General features: G+C 36.3%; 1 protein-coding gene across 5 annotated transcripts in view; it reads left to right on the top strand.

The window, feature by feature from the left end:
- Positions 1-22,826, top strand: part of LOC100645804 (prolyl 4-hydroxylase subunit alpha-1) — a 375,646-nt gene that overhangs the window by 225,517 nt on the left and 127,303 nt on the right. For all 5 annotated transcript variants that reach the window (XM_048411100.1, XM_048411099.1, XM_020866004.2 and 2 more), the window contains one exon: positions 19,755-19,796. The gene's annotated coding sequence lies outside the window, so the exon portion shown is untranslated. The remainder of the gene's footprint in view (positions 1-19,754; positions 19,797-22,826) is intronic.

The raw sequence follows: 22,826 nt of genomic DNA, 5'->3' as shown, positions 1-22,826 counted from the left end.
TTTCGTCCCGCAGGAGAATACCTTTGTCGATGCCGGATCGACGACACGCGGATACACAACGTTAAGTGATAACGGCTATCAGTGCCAGCCGTGATAGCGAAGCGAGAGCGCGATGATCTTTGCGTTACTCTTGCGATAAGATTTTAAATCTTCGTAAATCCACTGCTTTTAGTTTGGAAAATGTAAACTGATCGGAATATTTTATATCAGAGCGGACGCGTTATTAGCTATGAGAATTTGTTGGAATGTAATTGGATATAGCGACGTGAAATTTTAGGCTAGTGGAGTATTGCAAAATCGAATCACGATCGGTACGAATGAAAATATATTGTTGAACTTCGTGTTGTTATTAGATTTACTAGGGAACGATGGAGTTTCTAGTAGAGATTACATGGTAATAAAAAATTACCGGGAAATGAATAATTCGTGAGGCATGAATAATTCTTGGTACAAAACGGGATTCGAAACACCAGTGACTTTTGTGTCGGAAAATTTACATACGTATTATTGAAATATCAAGAATTATGAAAGGAAATAAATTTGTTCCTTTTCAGAAAGGATACAGGTGTCTTTGTTGGAGGAATGTAGATCGATGAAATGAGTAAATCCTTGCAGTAAGCTATGTGTCTCTGACAAAAAGAAAGTCTTTGATATTGGAATCCAGGATGAATCCGCTGTATCAAGGATCGTTTTATTTCATCCCAAGAGACAGATATTCGTAATTTTATTCGTCGACCCTTATTATACGCTCAAGCTCTTCTATTCACGTTCTTTCCACATTTAATTCAAAGAATATCTTTCACGTGATTTTATTAAGCATTATCGAGCACTTACATGCACCGAATAATTACATAAATCAAATAATCCTAAGTTGAATAATCGTAGTTTCTACATTTTATTCACAATTGCAAATAATACCAATCGAACTCACATTTACAAGTTAATATATTCTATTCAAATCCAGCTGGATATTTTTCTATTCGAAAATTATTCTTCACGATCCTTCCTTACGATCTTTTCATTCATGACTTAAACAATCGCGTTTTTAAAAACCGCTCTTTCCTATAAATGGTTCCACTGAGCATCGTCAAACGCTCATATTTTAGACAAACGTTAAACAAATTTAACATTTCAATTTAATTACGTAACATTCAAATCAAACATGGAATTCCCAATTCCAAGTAACATCAATCGATTTCCGATTAATATGTTCAGCTTTCCCATTCTCCTCACAAATCCCCCTTTCTCCCTACGCTCATCACACTTATGTCTTTCTTTCGCCTGTGACTCAAAGAATTACACTTTTCAAATTATTCTTGACTAATAGATAATTTCACTAAGCACTGTTAAACATGCATTAGGTTATCCGGAAAGTGTCTTTCTTTCGCAAACGTGTTTTTTACAACAGTGCACCCTCGTACAAACGTGAAACGAGGTCTGTGAAATGTCGCGGTATTTATCTCAACAGAACAAAATGAATCGTACGTAGTTCGACAAAATAGCATAAAACAAAAAACGTTGTGTGTCTATCATTTCCTCATAAAACGAAAGAAACTTTTCGAACAATCTAATACGTAAAGAACTTGAATAAAATTGAGATAACCGTAAAGTCACATTCGTAAATTCACGTAACTCACGTCGATCGATTTCCAATTAACATTTCCACGTCTGCTATTCTTCTCACAAATCATCTCGCTGAACACCTAGCGGCCATTTCAATTTCAAGAAGCTAAAGGAAGATAAAGGGACTGCAGAGTTAAAAAAGAAATAGACGAGAAAAAGAAGCGGAGGGAAACGTGGAAAAGTTCGGTCAGATTTTCGTCGTCGGTTCGGTTAGCGAGAGTTAATCCGAGATTACTGCGACTAATTGTCCGTAAGCCGATATCGGAGTTTACCGGTTTTCCAGCGCGTTGAAACAGCGCGAAAGACGCCGGAAATGAGGAGGTTGGAAAAAGGGGGAGACTGGAAAGAGTTTGCGAACTCTACGAGGGACGATTGAATCGTCGAAGGTCTCTCGTCTAATGATTCGCGTCCGATTTCTGGAAAATAATTTTCTCGCGTCTGAAGAGCTCGTTGTCGCTCCCCCAGGAAGGTTTCCTACTCTCCTGTCGAGGGTAGCCACCAGTATTCAGCCTTCTTCCTGTGCGATCTCTCTCTCTCTCTCTCTTTTTCTCCCTCTATCTCTCTTTCTCTATCTATCTATCTATCTCTTTCGATCCGTGAAGCAATCGATAGCTTCGCCGTGAAATTGAGCCTCGTCGAAAAATGAGCAGACGGTCTCGTTCTCATCCTCCCTTTTTCATTTCGTTTCCTGGTTCGGTTTCGTTGCTTAAAAATTAACCGAGCAGATGCCTGGGGATTGGAATAATTCTTGAGAGACGGATGTTTCAAATTCTGTAGGGTGCCAGCGATATTTGCTGATGTGATGCCGATCGTTAGTGTACGTCACGGTAGGTTTCCTTTTCGAGGCAAGAAAAAATTGGATTCTGGATCTTGTAATTAATTTTTGTCATATATGATTAATTAAGTTTGTAGATGGAAGATTTTACAAGTATAGAGGAGAATATATGTTGTGAAATATTTGTAAGCTTAACTCTTTGCAGTGTGAATAATATTTGATATCGGATGTAGCCAGAGACTCATATTGAACCATATTCGACATAAGTACTTTTCATATAAATAATAATTTCACAGGATTTTCATATTTTCGTAAACAATTATATTTTCATATATTTGTATCGATGATATCGATATATTTCTGCAAAATTAATTTTCAACAAAGTAGTATGTGGACTTTCTTTGAGATTGCAGATGAAGACGTCAAGGACTTGGTTTTCTATCGTTCTAGGTGCTAGAAAAAGCGAAAGAAATTTTCAAGTAGTTATTTATCAATACTCCATTATACAATATAATCAAGTAGTTCTATTCTATTCTAATATTTGGAACTTTTGCGTTAAATATAAGAAACCCCGCTGGTTTGATTATCATTTTATTGGTTGGATTTTGTGGAAATATTTCCAATCGATTCTTTTAATCAAAATTTCAATAGATTCTGCATAATAGTTTTACAATGCTTCGTTTCTCATTCAACATTTTCTTCTTTAACTCGCATTATGGTTCGTATAATTTTTCTTCATCCCGAGCGCAAGAATCGCTCGAATGCACGCAAAAGGGAGAGTCGAGTGGTTTTCTTCGCCACTTACGAGCCAGGAAAAAGCGGTCTCTCGATAGATCTGTGACTCTTTTATCTGACTAGTCGAATTTTTCTAAATCCTAGAACCCGTAAGTGAACGTATCCTCGTTTTCGAAGCCTTTGAACGCCGATTGTGGATAGCGAAAATTTCTATCTAAATGGCGAGACTCAGAAGACAGATTAGATTGAGACAGACTAATTCTAGCGTGGATTGAAAGAGTTTCAAAAATATTAAAACAGTTAATAATAATAATAAAATAACTAAAGTTTCGTATTATTTAACAACTAAAAATCCTGTTATTCTCTGAAATAATTACAGAAGAACCTAAGGAGCATAAGAAAAATTAAAGGTAATTGAAAAGGCGTAAAGGCAGAAACAGTCAAACTAGAAACAACGAAAATGACAACGAAGCAGTATCTAAAAAAAGAAGAAGTAAAGAAAATCAAAGAAGACGACAGCAAACATCAGCAACATATTTAACCAAAGGAACACATAGTACAGAATTTCTTACGGCGCGTTAAAAATTAACAACGGATAGTCTGGAGACCGTTGGAAAGAAGATAGCCAACAGCTGCAGGGACGCTCGTCGATGTCACCGACGATTTTCCAGCAATCCAGCCAGTAAACTCCTCGAGTTTTCACCACTCGTCTCTCACTCCCTTCTCATCCTCTCGTCTCTGTTTACCCTACAGTCGCCAATTCGCTCTCGAACGTCGTAAATCTTGCAACGAATCGCCTTTTCTCTCGTTTTTCATTCTCATTCTGTCCCTTTGTGCTTTTTCTACGTTCTTTCACATTCGCACCTTCTTCACGAAAAATAGAGAGAAAACTGGTGAAAAAAGGAGGAAGAGTGGGGATAAAATTAGTGAAAATTCCTGGACAGTCCATAGATGATATCGAGTGCATGATTTTTAAGATAAATGTACCAGTTGTTGTTCAGTTTTACAGCATCATCCACGGTGAAATTTCCTTTTCAAAAATATCAAATAAAAAATCGAAATTGAAATTCTCCGGAGAACCTGATCTCTGCTAATAATTTTGTTCATCGGCTATTTTGTTAAATAAATGTTCTGCCAAAAATTCGATCCATTCTGTACCGTGTTTAATCTGATTATTATCTATGGTGTTTCTGGTCGTTTTGGAACGCGACGAAGTTTGGTTTAATCGGTTGGTTAGAGAGAGTAAAGGGTTGATTCAGCGCAGTAAGAGTGCAACAGGTCTGTGTAGTGGAACTTGCGTAAGCGGCGAGCCAATTGTTTTATGACTTTTATTCTATGAGCTTACTTCCGAAGAAACATCAGCAAAATCATCCTTTCGATAGTGAGAGGGCTAATTGGCTGTTGATTAAATCGTAGCTTAATCTACTTGCTTCTTAACTTATGGCATTTTACTGTACTAATAATTATTATTTTACCTTTTCACTATGTTGAATGCCTTCTTAGCAGACGATATTTTTATGTTAGAGATACAGTTCATCAAATGGACACCAGACATTTTCCCAAGAGTAAATTACCAGGGAAATGCTGTGGGATAATTGGAGGGTTAAAAAAAAGAAGAAAAAGAAAAAGATTAATCTACGGGATGTAAATGAATGAGGTATAAAGAAAAAGCGTGTTTTACGTTTGTGAAAAGAATACAATAATTGTATTACGTGCGATGACATTTAAAATGTAAAATCTCTAGTAAATGTGACAACTTGCTCGAGTCTCCTTTATGCTACAATACGAACAAGTGCTCAATTACTCGCTGAAAAATATTCCCCAAAAGATAAAACCACCTATTTTACAAAAAATCTGTCTAAAGAAATAAATTGAAATTAATATAAACCAAATATTAAATCCAAATGAAAGTAAATGGAAATGAATATAATTCAAATGTAAATTTGGATGTAAACTGTTTATAAATCAAATTTAATATAAACTAAAATTTAAATCAAACATTTCTATCACCAAGGTCCGCAATCAGAATCCAGGACTCCGAAAAGCAACATCCAAGGGAATTTGAAAATTACCCTAACAGCGATGGCAATGGTCGATCTATGCAGCGTTCGGAATATACTTTTTGCCGACAAGGCTGACGTGACTGGAAACTGGAGGAACGATTACTTTATGCCGTCGACAAGCGCCGTGGCGATACGTTCAGAAAGCAGATTACGATAACCCGAGTGCCGAGATATCCCTCTCTCTCTCTCTCTCTTTTTCTCTCCCTCTCCCTTTCCCTCTTTCTCTTGGTATTTCGTGAAACGTCGTTCGCAACGAGGATGACGCGATACAACGACCAACATTAAGAGAAGGACAGCGATATGGAATGGGCGAAGCATCCGGAGACGAGAGTGACCCGAAAAGACAGCAGTTGAATTCGCAAGCGAGGCGTATTCGAGTCTGAAACCGGCCGAGAATCGAAATCGGTCGAGTAGCCTCGCTGTTGGCTGTTTCTTGAGTATTTTTGATAAGTCGCTGAATCAGCGATCCATCACTGAGCTTCGAGAATATTAATTCGATCACGACACCTTGTTATTGGGAATTTGTTCAATTCTCCGTATGTTTCCGCCAATTCTCTTAGATTTGATTGTTCTAGGATTCTAAAATTGATCTTTGGAACATTCATTCGTAAGATAAAGAATTTTTAATTAGACTGTGGAGTTGAAATTGAAATTGATGCTTGAAGGATTCATTTCTAAAATATCGAATGTTAATTTGATCATGAACCTTCAGTTTGGAGGGTTTGTTGAACATTGTCAGGATTTTTCGTAATTTTTGTAGGCGTTTAGAGAACTTTTTCTGGTTACAGTTGGCTATCGTCAACTGTTATTATTATTATTATTGATATTCATTGACAATATAAACAAATTTTATTACAAAACTTATATATTTTATTAAGCAAAAAGCGGTATGAAAGTATATGAAAGTATATGAAACAAAGAATACGATAAAACATATTATAGTGCATAACTTTTATTAACATTTGTGTTAATATTACACTGCAATATCTTTAATCGTATTTTTTTCATACCGGTCTTTTACCTAATAAAGTATATAAAATTTATAGTCAAGATTTTTTACATTGTCAATGAATATGATGTATTGATTATAAGTAATAATAACAATAGTTAATAATAGCCGAACGTAACCATAAAGAATTTTTGCCGTTGATAATGGTTATCGGTAACCAAAATAAAATTCGGGTCATCGATAGTGGCTACTGGTAACCAAAAAAGATTCGAGCCACATATAATATAACTAAAATTGAATTTCCGTCATTGATAATGATTACTGATAACCAAAAGGAATTATAATCGAGAATCATAACAATTAAAAGTTAATATTTTGTAATTATTTTATTTTTTGAGAAATTTCTTCGGGATTTACTAATAACTGAATTCTACATAAATAAAAGTTAATTTTTATTCAATAATCTGTTCTCAATCAAATATCTAAAAAAAAAAACTATTATTTTGGATCTCCGGTTATATTCAAATTTCATTGAACTGAATTAGATTTTTGTTAGCTTGTAATCTATGTGTCTCTTCTGAAAGACAATACAAATTAATCGCTGTTTAGTGTCGTAGTAAAAGGTAACTAGTAACAGATTAAAATCAACTATTTGACGTTCGAGTTACAGGAATGAAATATTAAATTACATTTAGTATCCTAAAATGTATCTTGTCATGGATTTTGTGTTTTGTGTAAATAGCTTATGCAGTTGAATTTATTTCTGATCCGCTTAGAAAATATCAGTTGAATGAACGAATGAAGCAGTCATGTACAAATAAAATTTCCCCTTGCTCGTTCATTTCGCTAAGTTCCGCGTACTCTGATGGTTAGCTGCTCGTTATGCCCTTGCCTCTGAAGATTTCCTTCGTAACTGCTGCTTCAAGCACTGACGCTTAATCTTTGCACGTACAGATCCTCGCACAATACATAAATCAACCGAATTTTCCTTAAATTCCTTCGACCACCCCAACGTTTCTTTAAAGTCTGTCGCATTTGCTCTTACTCTTGTCCTGAAATTCCCAGTATTTTCCAGTGTTATTAGTTACTAATATTCCGATTTACTGTCGGAATGAGCAATAGATGGATTAGGTTGATAGAATATAAGGCGCATTCTCTTGAGTATAAAAATTGTACGATTCGAAGAAAGGAGAGTGTGACGTAGATGTTGTTATATGATTAAATCTAATTTCTAACATAATTTATGTAACAAAATACCAATTTTTCCCAAATATATAATTTATTAAAGAACATAAGAATGATAGAAATATTTACGAAATAATATTGATCACCACGTTATACGTTACTTCTTCAGCTTTGTGTAATAAATAATATCTGAACAAACGATATTTTCTATCATATTTTTTCCCAAAATATCGTCACGCTTCAATAATCTACTTCGCAAATAATTGTATAAATTTTGTTGTGTTATTTTTTTACTCTATTGTATATTTTTTGGTCTGTCATATAGATTTATAATATATTCTATATATTTATTATTAATATCGTATAGATTTAAGTTCAGAGATTTTTGGGAGTTATGTAGGCGATTGAAGGAAGAAGGCGCGTGTCTAGAAACTTTCCGACCAAATGGAATCGCGTCGCGGCGTTTTCTTCGAGCGTGATTCGAATCGTAGGTGGATTATACGTAAAGTAACACTTGATATGTGGAGCAATGAAACAGTTAGAAACTGCGTCGTAGCAATTCAGTTCGAGGAAGAAGCCTCCGGATGACGTTTCCACACGATAAATTAATTCAATCGTCCATCCTACGCGTCACTCTCTTGCTGCAACTTCCGCTTCGCCTTCTTCACATCGCTCCCTTTCTATATGTATTTTCATCCTTTATCTCCGTGGAATTTATCTCTTTCGGTTCCGGATTCTTCTTCCAGTGTCTCTACCGTATCTTGCATTCTTTATATTTTTGTGTATTGTCATAATTACGTAATGTTAAAAGCTTGAAATCAGACTCTTGCGCTTTGTCTTATAACGTAGCAGTGATTTTCAATCTTTTTCATCGCTCAATACGCATACACTGCACGAGGAAACGTAGTTCAAGATTAATCCGCAAAATTTGTACTGCAAATATACAATATCGTTGCGTTATAGTATTTCTCATCAATCAAGTTTTTTCTCAATAAAAAAGCGTTTACATTTCAAGTTATTAAACTGTATGCTACGAATATCGAATATTACTGTAGAGATATTCTCAATCTGTCAAGTGCGATTCGTGATAATGACATGTCGATAATTTGTATCTTCATCATTTGCAAGAGATGCGATCTTTAAATAAACAATACTCTGTATTATTAATAATACAGATATCGATAATACGTACAAACCTCTATACATCGCTCATATGCGCAGTTATTTGTCTAATTACAAATATGTGCTAATTAATTGAAGCAGGAAACGAACTCTCTCGCAATCGACTCGGCACACGCAAACTTAAGAGTAGAATTAAAAATTCAGATTAAAACCCTTTCTCTCTTCAATTAACAAGCATACGGAAAATGAACATTTTGCGAGAGACTCGACGAACGAAGGGCCAAATTAGAAATTATAATTAATTTCTCTCTCTCTCTCTCTCTTTTCCACAAAGTCAGGTCGATCCTCTGACCGAACTTACCGATCGGACAAATACCTGAACCTCCAGAGAAGACCGAAAGAAGCGTTTATCCCTGGGTCGGAGAGGAAGCAGGAAACGGAAACATCGTACAAAGAAATTCTCCAAACTAGAAATAGGAAGCCCCGGCCCGGAAACGCCTTAAGAGAAGCGCAGGCCAAGTAACCAGAATAGCGTACCAACAAAGTTGCCCGAATAAATCTAAACTTGCCGCAGAACCTGCCTCCCTAGAATCTTTCCAACAAAAGACTTTTTCATGAAATGCAGATCGTCGCCCGTCGTTCCGCTTATTCCCGGCAAATTTCGAGCAGACTGGGCTGATTCATCGAGTCGTTTGGATCCGGCAAAGTGCCCGGATAATACCCGTTATGTTATTTCTTTGTGACGGTACATCCATAAGTTGGCAATTTCTAGAGACGCGAGAAGAAGAAAAAGCAAAGTCGCGTGAAGGGAAGTCCATTAACATAATACTCGTGCTATTACTTGTCGTTATTCGGTTCTTCGTATGCTACAAGTAATTTTACAATTCAGATTTAGATTTTCGGCGGACTTCTTGCAATTTCCAATTTGGTTTAATTTTTTGAATAGGGTTTTGTACAGCTTCAAAGATTGCGAGTGCCAAAAAATGATTATGAGAGTTAGTCGAACGTAAACCGGACTTTGTTCATTAAACTTTACATTTCTATAAAATGTTTCCAAAGAAAAAAGGAACAATTGAGTTATTCTTCTTTGTTATTTTCCGCTTCTCTTTATATACTTTCGTCAGTGGATTGCGTAATTTTTTTATTCCAGTTTCATAGAAAGTACGGGGTTGGGTCAGAAGTCAATTGCACGCTATTTGCTCTGCTTCCTCGTTGCTGTTGAAACGTTGTCCTCTTTAAGCGATCGTGATTTCGCGGAACTTTAACTTCTGCCGGATGATGGAAACCACATTTCGTAATCTATGTAAAATTTCTGTGGCTTTTGTGCCTCCAATGGTTATAAACTTAGTAATCAAGCGTTGTGCAATGGAAGATGGTAAAAGTTTCTTTAAATTTTTCTAAAATTCTTTCCACAGCTGCGTGTGTCCCTTGAAATAGTTCAACTTTGTCCTTTTTTATATAATCGTAAATAAGGTAGATATTTAGATAATCTCATCTGACTGAGACATCTTGCATAGTTTAGGGTTATAAGTTTCTTGAGAAAAGAAAAATAAAAAGTAAATATAGAAGAAAGTTGCGTCGAGAAAAGTCGATTAAAAGCGGAGTATTGGAAGGAGGAGGATGAGGTTGAATATTTCGGGGCGCAATATTTCGATGGCAGAACATTCGGCAGCCGATATTCTGGTGTTGTCCAACGCGGATTCATTGGTATTCCGAACTCTTAGGAAACTTTGCGATAATTCGATGTCTCGACGGCTGCTGCGAGCAGCAACAGCAGCGTGGACTCCGTCATCATCGTCGGACCAAAGCGATCTACGTGACTTTTTCACTCGCCCTATCTCCCTCGTTCTTCAGAGGATCATTTAGCGTTTCTGTCTCTCCCGCTCTCTGGATAGTTGCACCATCTTCGGGTCTTTTGATCCTTCTTTTCTCCGTTTTACGATCAGGCCTGGTTTGTGTACTCGTTTTGACTTTCTTCTTTCTCGTTTTACTTCAGTCTATCGCTTTTTATATCTTCATTTTATTTTATTTTATTTTATTCTGTTTTGTCTCATTTTTTTATTTTGCTTTGCTTTGTGGTTGGTCTGATTTTAGCAGGATTCTTTAAGATTCTGTAGATTTCAAATATTTAAAAGATTCTTAGATCTCTAAATTCATTTACAGTTTCATATCATTTCCTCACACTTTTCTACCGTCGTCTAAATTGATGTAATTTCACGCTAGCGACAATCAGTTACAACTTGTAAAGAAGTGTAACAGATACCGAAAACGAACGTGTCAAAGTAACAAATGCGAAAAACGAGATAAAAATACATATATATATATATATACAATATTGTAAACGATTAATTACAATGTAACAGTTAATTATAGTAATAATAATTGGAAAGGGGAATTAGGAGGATGGAAAAAGTTTATTTTCACCGAGTAATGAATTAGTACATTCCTTAATTAAATTAAGCTTTCCATTATGAAATAATCATCGCGATGGTTACGAAATTAAAAAGAGGGACGAGAGACGTACACGCTGTTCTAGAATTTTTCGTTCAAACTTTGCTACACGATATTTGAAATTGCGAATCTCAGATGATTATACAATTAGTATAATGAAATTCATTATTATCTATTATCCTACACTCTGTGATAAGCGAATTTATTTCAGTAACTCATATTATCTCTTTTTTCTCAAAAGTTCAACAATTACCAAAAAATGGATTACATGACGTTAATTATCGAGGATCTCGTATGTTTGATATCGCATAATACGTATTTGTATTGTTTCTTACGTAAAATTATTATACTCTAGAAAATTAATTTTTCACGTGTCTCGTTTATCCAATTAAAAAATGCTCTTCTATTCAAATAAGTCGTAAACACGGTAGATTACTTAGTACTCATAAAACGAGATCATAATTTCAAACTCTTTGAAAAATACTGCTTTTACTGTTTCTCCTTGCCCGACCATTTTAACTCCCTTCTTATTTACCCTGTTTCCATCATCCTTATATTCCTTTGCTTTTAACTCCGCTGTATTCCCTTCTGCGTTAAATCACCAGCCAGTCCCAACCGCTTTTATCGTTCCATATTTCAGTAACTGTTCCTCCATCCCTGCTCCGCGGATTCATCACGCCGCCAGAAGCGATCGCAATTTGTCAGCGCGATATCGTCGATGCGTACTCCTTACTGCGTCCTACATTCCATATTTCTCCATCTCGATATACCCCTTCCAATGCAACCTAATTCCATCGTTCGCGCAACGTGTCAACTTCATCGTTGCATCGCTTTTACTTACGACGTCGTAGATCGTAATCGATCAATTACGTCGAATCGATCGTATCGGTATGCGGTAACGCGCAGCGATCTATAAACGAAATTTGGTAGCCCAATGATATAAAAAAATAATGGCTTACTCGATTCATAGATTCTTTACGACTGATTTCCGATGAATTTATGTAATTTCAAGGGTGGTACAGCTTTACAAGCCTTAGAAGATTCAGCAGGACTTGACAAGAAGTCTACAATATTCTCAGGAGTAAAATATTTTTAGGAAATACTTCCGTCGTTGCACGGAGACTCATAATGGTCCATAAACGAAATTTTGTAGCGCAGTAATATGAAAAATAAAGACCTGCTAGTTTATAGATCTTTTACGTTTATTTTATGGATGCACTTAAGAGTAGTTTCACGGGTGATATATCTTTAAAATCGTTAAAAATGTTTCGGAATTTAATTATTCCTGTTATTCTCGAAGTTAATTATTCTTAATGAAAAGAAATATTATTACTGTCTTTATTATTGAAATTTATTGCTAAAATAATGGAGACACAGATATGTATATATCGAAATGATGAATTTGCTATTCCATGGTCTGGTTTCAACATTCCAAAATTTATCAGTAGTTCTTAGTAGTTAGCTAGTAGTTATCGGTAATTCTTAAATATTTCAGCTATTTAAAGTCCTCAGCCAATAAATCTTGACCCTCAATCGCATTTTACATCGCCTTCCTCCTATCTTTCCTCTCTTTATCTTTCTTGAAAACATTCTAGTCGTCTTCAAAGCGTTGATACACCACTAGAACCTTGCAAGTGGAATTTTCAAGTGGAATTCGCCTGGTTCTTGACAAATTCTTTTTCGTGACACAAGTCGAAGCACAGTGTTGAAATTATCGGGTGTAAATTGAATCGCGCGTAATTTAATCTCCACCATTTCCGGCCCCGGCGTCGTCGTTGACGTTCGAGCGCCTTTGGCGAAGCCAACACAGTAAAACGTTGAAAATACTATATACGTTAAATCCACGTGATACGTGATTTTGTGATGCTCGGAACTCTCGCGAATTATATTCTGAGGACTCTCGATGTCTGAATTTCAAGAACTTTGAACTTTGTAAAATATTAGACCTATTAGGGATTTTGTACAATTCTCATGAACTATTAGAATTTAGAACCGTGTAATAACCCTATTGTATTATTATTTTTATTGTATCTAGTGTTAGCGGATAGATGCCTTCACGAACTGTATGGTGGCTTCAACGATTTTATGTTTGCTTGCCTTATGAATATTATCTAACATTAAAGAAGAATCAAAATTTTTCAACAAAAGCGTGATAATTTCTCCCGTTGTTTCGTTAATCCACGTTCCAGGAATCGGCTTTGATCGAGAATATTCCGACAAATTCTTCTTGTACTTCGTTATCATCGCGATAGCGAAGGTCGTGATGGTGATTTTACATTTGAAATTCATCTTCTCAGGAGTTTTCGTTGCCAAAAGATCGTTGTTAATGGCAACTACGATCTTTGCTCCGGTTTTATCGGGGTCAGTGATAGCGGCGAAATATAATTAGCCGAGTTGTTTCGCGGGTCGTGGAACTTTGGTTGTAACGAAATTAGACCAGAGGAATCGCCGGAGATTCAGATGCTGTTGGTAACTCGTTGGTTAAGTGGAAACCGTAGTACAACGTGATTCTCTCTCATGGTATGTTAGAATCTGGTGGAAAACGTGATGTTTCATCGTGAAAACTGGACGATGTTATACGTTCATATGTAGATTTATGTAGAGTAGCTGTTTTAAGTGGAAATGTTGCATATCTTATAAGTGCATATCTTACAAGTAGACAGAGAACGTTAGTGTTGATTCATATTTTTAAAAATATTAATATCTTGACCAGAAGTATGTTAGTAACACTGATAACTGGAATAAAAGTATGTCTTATCTTGTAAACGTTGCGCGCTGTGTACTTTTCTATTGATATTTGATATATTTCTGCGTTTTCTTCATAGTTGTAGAATCTCACATATTCATTTATAAATGTCATTTATAAATTGAGAAGAATTTATTTATTTATTGACGACATAAATCATAGTAAAAAACGGACGAGAGAGAATCATACGCGTATGAGATATAATGTATAGAATATCACAGTGAGAGTGGACAAACAGGAAAAAGACAAATATTTAATGCCAGGTACGAGCTTGCAAGTATACAAAGTAGAAAGTGTCGATAAAGTTGTGTAATATAGAAAAATATTGTAATATTAATATTTTGCATGAAAATGTATTATTTTTACTTTTAACATTAGAACGTCTATCGAGACGAATTTTACACTGCACAACGTTAAATCAATCCATTTTATAAATGGTCGATTTATGAAGTAAGAATAAATCATAAAAATCATAAAAAACACGGCAGTTTGTTCCGATACATGTCGCATGAATCATACCAGATTTTCATCTAAATGAATAAATTCTCTTTTCCTTTTCAGATAATAATTTACATATTACCTATATTACTAAATAACAAAAAGTATATCCTACATGTTTTATTCCTGTTAAAAAAACTCTTAAAACACCAATCTTATATTACACACGAATTTCGAAATCATCAACTAGTTTTTAATTAATTGTTACTTACCAAAACCACTACTGTCGCATACTTTCCACATTCACTGTTGAAAATGAACTAAAAATAGAATTATCCTGTCTCTCAGAGCCAACTACTCGAGTAATGGAATAACCGATTTAACCATTGCTTTGCCATAAAATATACTGTGTGTTTTGAATATTACAGCACGATTCTCTTGTACAGGAAAAATCTCGCAATTCGATTTTTTACGAGAAAATAAATGTCCGCTAACGCAGAGCAAAATCGTATAAAACCGTAAATGGAACAAAGCGGTTCTCTATTCTACTGAACCAGTAGAATGTTCGGTAAACATTAACCGACAAAATTATACCTGTTGACAATGAAATACTCGGCACTTTTACCAACGTGGTCCGCTTCATTTATCTCGATAATAACTAAACGGAATAATGAGGTTACGAGAACGTTGTTGTAACTTTGACTGAAAAAGTGTATCGTGTAAATTTATCGGGTGTCGTTTGATTCGTAACGCGATATCGTTACTACGTGTAATAAAGGCGATAGAACAATGAGGTCGTGTACAAAGTACCACAACGAAGCAATTTAATAACGCGATTGTTGCATTTCGCTTGCCGCGAAACGTTCGTAAGTGAAATTTCACGAGCTCGTTCACCGTTGTAAGAGTTGGAAAAACGAAGAGCAAAGACTTGTTAACTGAATAGCGTTCTACGGTTACATTTTATTTTCCACGAAACTTTTATAAGCCGAACCATCTTCGAATTTCCTCAACTTGATCACAATCGCGCAAGTTTGCAAAAGAAATAAAAATTCGTCGACGATACTTTGTACGAAAAAAATTCCATCGAGTGGCGAACGTTCAGTTTTCACCAAGTTCGTTAATTAAGAACACCGATTCGTTTACACGGAATCGAGTTTCATGACACTAGGAACGAAAGAAAAATAGAGAGAGAATGATAGGAGAAGAGGGAATTCTGCGAATGAAGCGGTTCATTTATTCTCAGTCGAGTTGCACGAATTTCCCATCGAACGAATCAAAGCTCTGCAGTAATTGTATATAATACAATTATCGACGAAATCTCGAGCTTTGATAAAGTCGAACGCCAATGATTTTTTCCATTCACTCCCCTCTCGATAATCGGATCATTCGCGACAAGAGGATTCATTTGTTTTTACACTGTGTACGATCGGTCGATTTTCCAGCTCGATCTTGTCCCATTTCACCGTGCGAATTTTTCGGGGCTGTAATTCGATTGCTGGCGATACTTCCAAAACAGAATGTCACGAGCGAGCGTTTTTCAATGAAAAATGTCGAATTTTGAATCCAAATTCAATAGCGCGAACCGATCGTCTCGTTTCGTAGCCTGTTACACCGTGTAAACTGATATTCGCAAAACGAAGGAGAATTATTTAATAATGTAGAATCGAATTTCACGTCATGGCCAAGAATTCGATAGCCGCGTATTCCCAACTTGTAATTTAATGTTTCGACATGAATTTGTCGGTCAACCATCGAACGCGGCCAGCCTTTAATATTAAAACTTGGTAAATATTTCTCGAACTGTCGGCAAACGGGTTTAATATCGAATTTTTTGAATATTACAACTCGAACACGTTTCATGCGACGAATCAATCAATAGCTTTAAGCATTAAAACCTTTACACGTATCTCATTGGAAATATAAATTTAAGAATACTCCTTCTCGAATAAAGACTATATATTTAATTTCTTCAGCAACATTGACACATATGTCTGCTTCGAAAAGTAAAAATCACCGTGATTTCATTTATCCGTCTAATTCCTTAATTAAACTAACTTCTTAATTAATTGGAAACTAAACGAAGTCGAATTACAAGTTTTTCTTTAAAAATAGCCAAGTGTCCGCATACTTTCTTGCACATTCTTCGTCGATTTTTCAACACACCCCATAATCGATGTTTCCCTCCCTCGACGCTTTGACATTTCACGAGAAGATTCCTGAAACTTTGTTATTTCGAAAGTTTTAACGCTCGCCATTCTTTCTTCCACGACCACTATTCTTTTCTTTCTTCTCTTTTTCCTTCATTCGCTTTTTTTTTCCTCGTTCGTAGACAGCGTCACCAGCCCGACGATAATACGTACAGCGGCATTCTTTGTCGAACAGGGAGGATCGTATGTTTGCCGACTTTTCCAGGTCGAATCGCGAATATCCAGTGGAACTTCCGGCAGCGTAGAAACTCATTTTCCGCATCGACGGCCGGCAAAATTGTCGCGATTTGCTTGCTGGAAAACGGCCCGTAAAAATCTATGGCCGGTGCTATTTTCCCTCTACATTCGGTCGCCCCTTCGTGTGCCGATTCGAGAAATGTTTTAGAACCGAGTGGTCGATCGCACTTCTTGCCGGGTACCTTTTTTAATCGTGAATTATGAACAAGACAACGGCCGATCTGTCTCGTTTTACCAAGGAAAGAAAATGCCTAACTATATACTAGATAGATGTTATTTAAATGTTTCGTAGTGATAAGAAAAATAAAAGAACAAAAGAAGAATAGATGTCTCGTTCAGTAATATTTATAAGCGTAGGTGAAATTTCTAAGGTAATTTGTGATATTAATGAGTGAAAAAAATACTAAATGTTATTTAAGCGTTTTGTAGAAACGTGAAAGATCAGAGAAGAGAATAAATATCGTTTAATTCTTTTTAGCATGGCAATATATATTATTTATTTATTGCTGCTAATGATTTAGCTTAGAGCACTAAATTATTTGAGCTGTCCAAAGTTGATAGATGAATGTTGCACGTATCTGTTTGGTAATATTTAGCGATACAATTTATCGATTAATGTTTTCTCTTCCGTGTGTCAAAGCAAATATGTTTGGATTTCGTTTCTACGGTGCACTGCAAAATAATTTTCCAACTGTAGGAAATTCAAAGGTACACTTTTACTGTATTTAATCTCTATTTAGAGCTTAATCTTCTCTATCATTTTGATAAATAAATACGAATTTGTGTAAACATTCTCGGTTTAACAGTAGAATTTTAATAGGCTTGATCATAAACTTTTGTTTGGTATCCAAACTATTTCACGCATCTACCTTCTCACTCTTCGTCAAATAAGTTAGAAACAGCATAGTAAAGAAATTCCTACAACAGAAATCGTAAGAGAAAGCGAGCAACAACGATAACGTGAACAGTGTTTCACGTAACATGGACAAGAACGTAAAAAATACAGAATTTTAGAAATAGGTTTTGGGAGATAGCGTGCGTTGCTTGGAATGGTCACGATGCTCCAGGTGCATAATAACATTGCCGTACGATAATCAATCGATGCAAATTTCTGAATTGCACGGCGCATGGATGAAATGAATATCGGAGACCACCCGGCTTTGCATATCGATTCGATCCGACTGGGAACTCATCAAACGAAGATCGCTCGAGGAGAAGATGAAAAACCTCGGAGAACAATTGATAAAAGAGAAGGAAGATGGGGGTTGGAGGAGGGTTGAAGCTAACGCGGGATGGCCGAAGAAATGGGGAAGAACGGGATAATAAATTGGCCGTGTGAAATGTGCCGGTTCAGCGTTTTATAAGTTTCCAATGGGGAATAGAGAAGCCCTTCGGGCCACCCTTCGCGAGAAGGATCGTCCTTGATACGCGCTCCGCTCCTCCAACAGAGGTAATTTTCAAGTAATGCCTCTTCTTTGACTTTCTCGACATGTGTCGCTCATCTGCTACCTTCCAACTGGGCGATATTTCAAAAGGGCCATGTGATATTAGCTTGTTAACTTTTTTTGAAGATTTCCTGGTAAATTATATAGTCTTGATGCATCAGTGGCTTGTCTACATCGGCTCACGAAAGTATTTGAACACTTGCCATAGGAAGCTTTTATGTATACGTGTATCGTGCGTGTCATATAAAACATTTTGAAATTTCATAGCGTAATGAGACACCGTAATGGAGAAATATAACAAAACGCTGCTGTTATGATTATATAAATTTGAAACCTCAAGTCTGGAAATGTATACACAGATTACAAGATATTTGTCGCATATATGTATTTAGTAAAGAGTTAGCGTATAGCAAAAGTTGCTATTTTAATTATATAATAAATGTTAAATATGGTCCTAAAAATATTAAGGTCTATTAACTTAATGAATAATTGAACTGTTTATGTAGGTACTTGCCTGATCCCAGATATACAGGGTGTCCCAGCTTTCCCCGCAAAACTTTGCCAATATATTCTATAAAAAGATAAGAGAAAGATATTACATAAACGTGGGCTCTGAAATGTTTCATTGAAAAGTTATAACAAAAATACGAAATGACTGGTTTCTTGCTCGACACCATATAGGAATAAATTGTCGAATCACAATATGATTCCATTTCAAAATATTAAATACGTAAGATTGGTATCTACGGAGAATAGAGAGAATAGAGAGCTTTTCCATAATTGTGGCAAATACGTCACAAATCTTTTGCATTAACACCTGACGCGTATTAATTTATATTTGATAAATTAATACTTCCGCGGTTGCCCGCGAGTAAAAATCCATTGACGTGATATCTGATGATCTTGGAGGCCAAGGAATTGCTGACCTATTCATCGTTCAGGGTAATGATAATCTAACCATTGCCAGACTGATTGACCAGATCAGCGAACTCATAAAGTAAACATTAGGGTTTGTGTAAACATATCAAACAAATATTGGCAATGTGTTCTAATACAGTGTCAACGAGACACCAGTTCGCTATCATCTCGTATTTTTGTCATAATTCTTTAATGTCGCATTTTCTTATGTAACATTTTTGTTCTTAATTTTACTTATAGAATATACTGGTAAGGATTTGCGAGAAGAAGCTGGGACATCCTGTTGTATATTTGTATTAAATGTCTCGAAATTTCTCTATATGCTTTTAAATTAAACTTAGAACATAGTATTACGCGACAAACAACATTGATGAAACTGAACAGAAAGCATAACATCGTTCAACTTGAACAATTAGAATCAACGAAATTCTGAAGTTACCAACGAGCAGAGAACAAAACGTTAGCATCTATATACTAGGTTGCGCCCGATTCCCGCGAGAATGAAACAAAAGTGAACTTGTCTGTTCGGATTTAAGTGGACACTGCCTCGAACGTTCCGCTGGCACAGTCCATCCGCTTTGATCCGATTTGTTTTGCCGTTAACTGTGCGTTTGTTGCAGGACAGAGCATTGAAATTCTATTAGTTGGAAATACTTTCAGTCGGGTCTTTTAAATCGAATGATTCCCGTTTCATCGTTCTCTCTTTACTCGGACCATTCATCGCGATAATGCTAACAATTTCACCTTCGTATTTCCAAAATTCACGTGATTATATCACGTTTTGATCGCTTTATCCGATGTTAAATGGCATTCATCCGATAAACACCGATGATAAACTCTTCTTCTTTTTCTCTTTTCAGATTTATCGCCAGCGTTCGTTCGATTTTCGCCGTTTAATTTCGGTGAGTATTTAAATCAAGCTCGAAAATAACAGAAATATTAGTTTCATCTCGAAATCATATAGATTTATGCAAAGCTGTGTATGACTCGATGACATTGTCCAGATTAGTTGAATAATGTGAATTCAGTTGGATTCAAGCAAGGTATAAAAGAGAGCACAACATTTTAATTATACCGTGCAACACATTTATTTACACGCGCATAAATTAATCAGAAACAGATTTAAATTAATTGGAAATTGTTCGTGCGCAAGGACCACCTGTGTCGAAACTCGTATGTATCATAATCGATCAATAGAATGAATAAACTTTCCTATCGTTAGCGAGAAACAGAAGTATCAAATTAAAAAAATGTAATGAGATAATCTTTGTTAATATTATTAATAAATTCGTACTATTAATAAAACTCTTATTACTGAAACTAGTATGTTGTATTCGTACACTTTTTCCTGAAAATATTATCGGTATCATTCACGTTGTTGGAAACTTGTTCGTTCGCGAATTCTATCTTATTTGAATCATTCGAAACGATTTAACGTGGGTCACCGGTGACCACGGTGCCAGTCAGCGTGTTAAAATCATTCGAATTGAAACAGCTGAAAGACAGATAATTAGAACGATCGGGACGAGGGTTTATCCGCGTCAATAACAAGTAAAGAGCACGACTTCTGGCGTGACAGAAATCGATTGGGTGTAACTCGCGGTTCTTGTTCCGCGGACCAGAAATTCCCCGGAAATGATTGTTCCTCGTGTATGTTCCGCCAGTCAGCCACGAGATTTATCGCGCATTTTCGTGCCTCGATCCCGAAACCTACCAACGAACCGGTCGCAAGCTTCTGGCGTGAGACCTCTCGTCGATGCAGTTCCGTGCGTCGCCGCTGCGATTCGATAGACTCGAACGATAAAGTCTAAACCTCGCTTCGAATAATTCATACGCGGTTTCGAATCGCGAGAACTTCCTTTGCCATCGACGTATAAGAAACTCTTTCGTTTTCGTGGCACGAACTTTGCTCGTTTCGTCTATTTCTTTTTTCTTTTCTCTCCTCTGCCTTGCTATTTCCCTGAGTTCCTTCCGAAATACCACTATTGCACTTTGGACCCGTAAACGGTGTATCACTTATTTTAAAAATGCGTCAATTTATTTAACAATTAACCATGCTGCGTTCTTTCGGTTATTTTCGATCCAGTTAAGTTTCTTTAAAGCTAAACAATATCTTCGCGCTGTTTGGATAAAATACGAGAAGAGTGTCATTCGTGTGGATGATTTGTAGTTTCAATTGGAAATTGAGACGAAGCGCACAAAAACGTTGTGAATTTGTTTTTAGAAACGTTTGTCTTCTGAAAGAATAGATTCAGCGGTATTTTTCACACGACTTAGCAATCCACAGGGTTTCTAAACTTTGCTCAATATCCTTCCTTTTAGTGTCTCGCGTGATTTATCGCCGATACAAGCATCGATGAAAATGGATATTCCGGAGCCAATAAAATCAACTGTGATCCAAAGTAACACTAGATAATGCCACTTTTTTAAAGTCTATGTTCGTGAACTCTGGTATTATTCATTCTCGTGTCAAGCATGATATACGAGGTATTTTTATTATTAAATTCATCCTGAGACCACCTTATCACGATGAACCAAGGAACAAGGAAGACAAGCAAGAAGATGAAGAAGAAGAAAAAGCAAGAGTGTAAAAGCGGAGAAAAAACTCGCGAAAAGTGTGCTTAAACGTATCAGATTAAGAGCCTAACTGTAAAAAAGTTTCCTAAGAACGTAGCTCGCGGCACGTAAAGGAAATAAAACTGGCGCTCTGTTTCTGAAGTGGCCGATGAATTCTTGGCTTCTGTCGAAGGGTGCAGTTTACGACACATTTCTGTCTCGGCGTTTTATTATTTATTAGCGAGAGAGAAGCGAAGACGAGGGTCAAATCTCGTCGAAAATATCCAATGGGGTTGAAGAGCACTGCAGTAAACGCAAAGGGTGCGCGCCCCCTTCTTTTCCTTTCCTCCTTTCTTTCTCTATTCTTCGCTCTTCTTTCTCGTTTTCGCTCCTCCCTAACCAACGCTACATTATCTTTCCTTCGTCCCTCTACCACCCTTTATCCAACGTCGTATTGTGCGTGTCCCATTGTGCCGAGTCCGCAAGGGTGGGATCCCTCCTTTCTTCGTCCTTTCTCCCTTCTTCCGGCTCTTTTCTCTTTTTCTCTTTCTATTTTTTCATGATTCTTCGTTTTTCCGTCTTTCATTTTGCCCGTTTTTTCTTTTAGCTTGTTACGATCACATTTTTTCTCTTCTTTCGTTTTCTTCCAAGATCGCCCTTTGTGTAACAGCTTTCTGGTTGTCTTAGCTTGTCTCTGTACCGAGTTCCCGTTTATTTATCTTTCTACGCGAGGTTTTTCCAATTTTCTTCTCTTTTTTCTCGCAGGTTTTTCTTCGCTCGTCTTCAGTCCATGAAGTTTTTCGCAGTTTTTTATTCGATTGCAAAGCGTTCCTTTTCCCGGTTTTCTCACGTCAACCGTATTTCGTTAATTAGTCGTGTTTTTATAGAATTTCATTTTACTTCTCGCGGCTAACTCTGTTCACGCTTTATCTCTTTATGTTTGTGTTTCTTTTTTTCCTACGTTCTTACATTCTTTCCTATGTTCTTTCCTTACGTTCAAGATCTCGTTGCACTTTTCTATTTCTTCCCGCATCTCCCTCCACTCATATTTTACATTACAACGTATCTAGCCTACAACAATGTTTGCCCTTTTCTTTCTTTCCCTCTCCGGTGTTTTGCTTGTTCCCATCCATTTTTCACTCCGCAGGATCTCTTCTTTGGAGCTGTTCTTCTTCTTTCTTTCGTCTTTGTCTTTTTATTTCTCGTTATTCCATAGTTTTTTCATTGTTCAGCAGCATTTATCATTTCCTATTTTCGTTTTGCTCTACATCTTTCATACTTTCGATGTTCGGTATTTTGTTATCTTTTACTGCATTCTCTTTTTCGCGTTAAATATTCAGTCCTTTTCGTTCGTCATACATTTTTCGTCATTTCCT

This window comes from Bombus terrestris, chromosome 12 (genome assembly GCF_910591885.1).
Source record: "Bombus terrestris chromosome 12, iyBomTerr1.2, whole genome shotgun sequence".
In the NCBI taxonomy this organism is placed as follows: domain Eukaryota; kingdom Metazoa; phylum Arthropoda; class Insecta; order Hymenoptera; family Apidae; genus Bombus; species Bombus terrestris.
The sequence above is the reverse complement of the archived record's forward strand: the minus strand, read 5'-3'. Positions and strand labels throughout refer to the sequence as shown.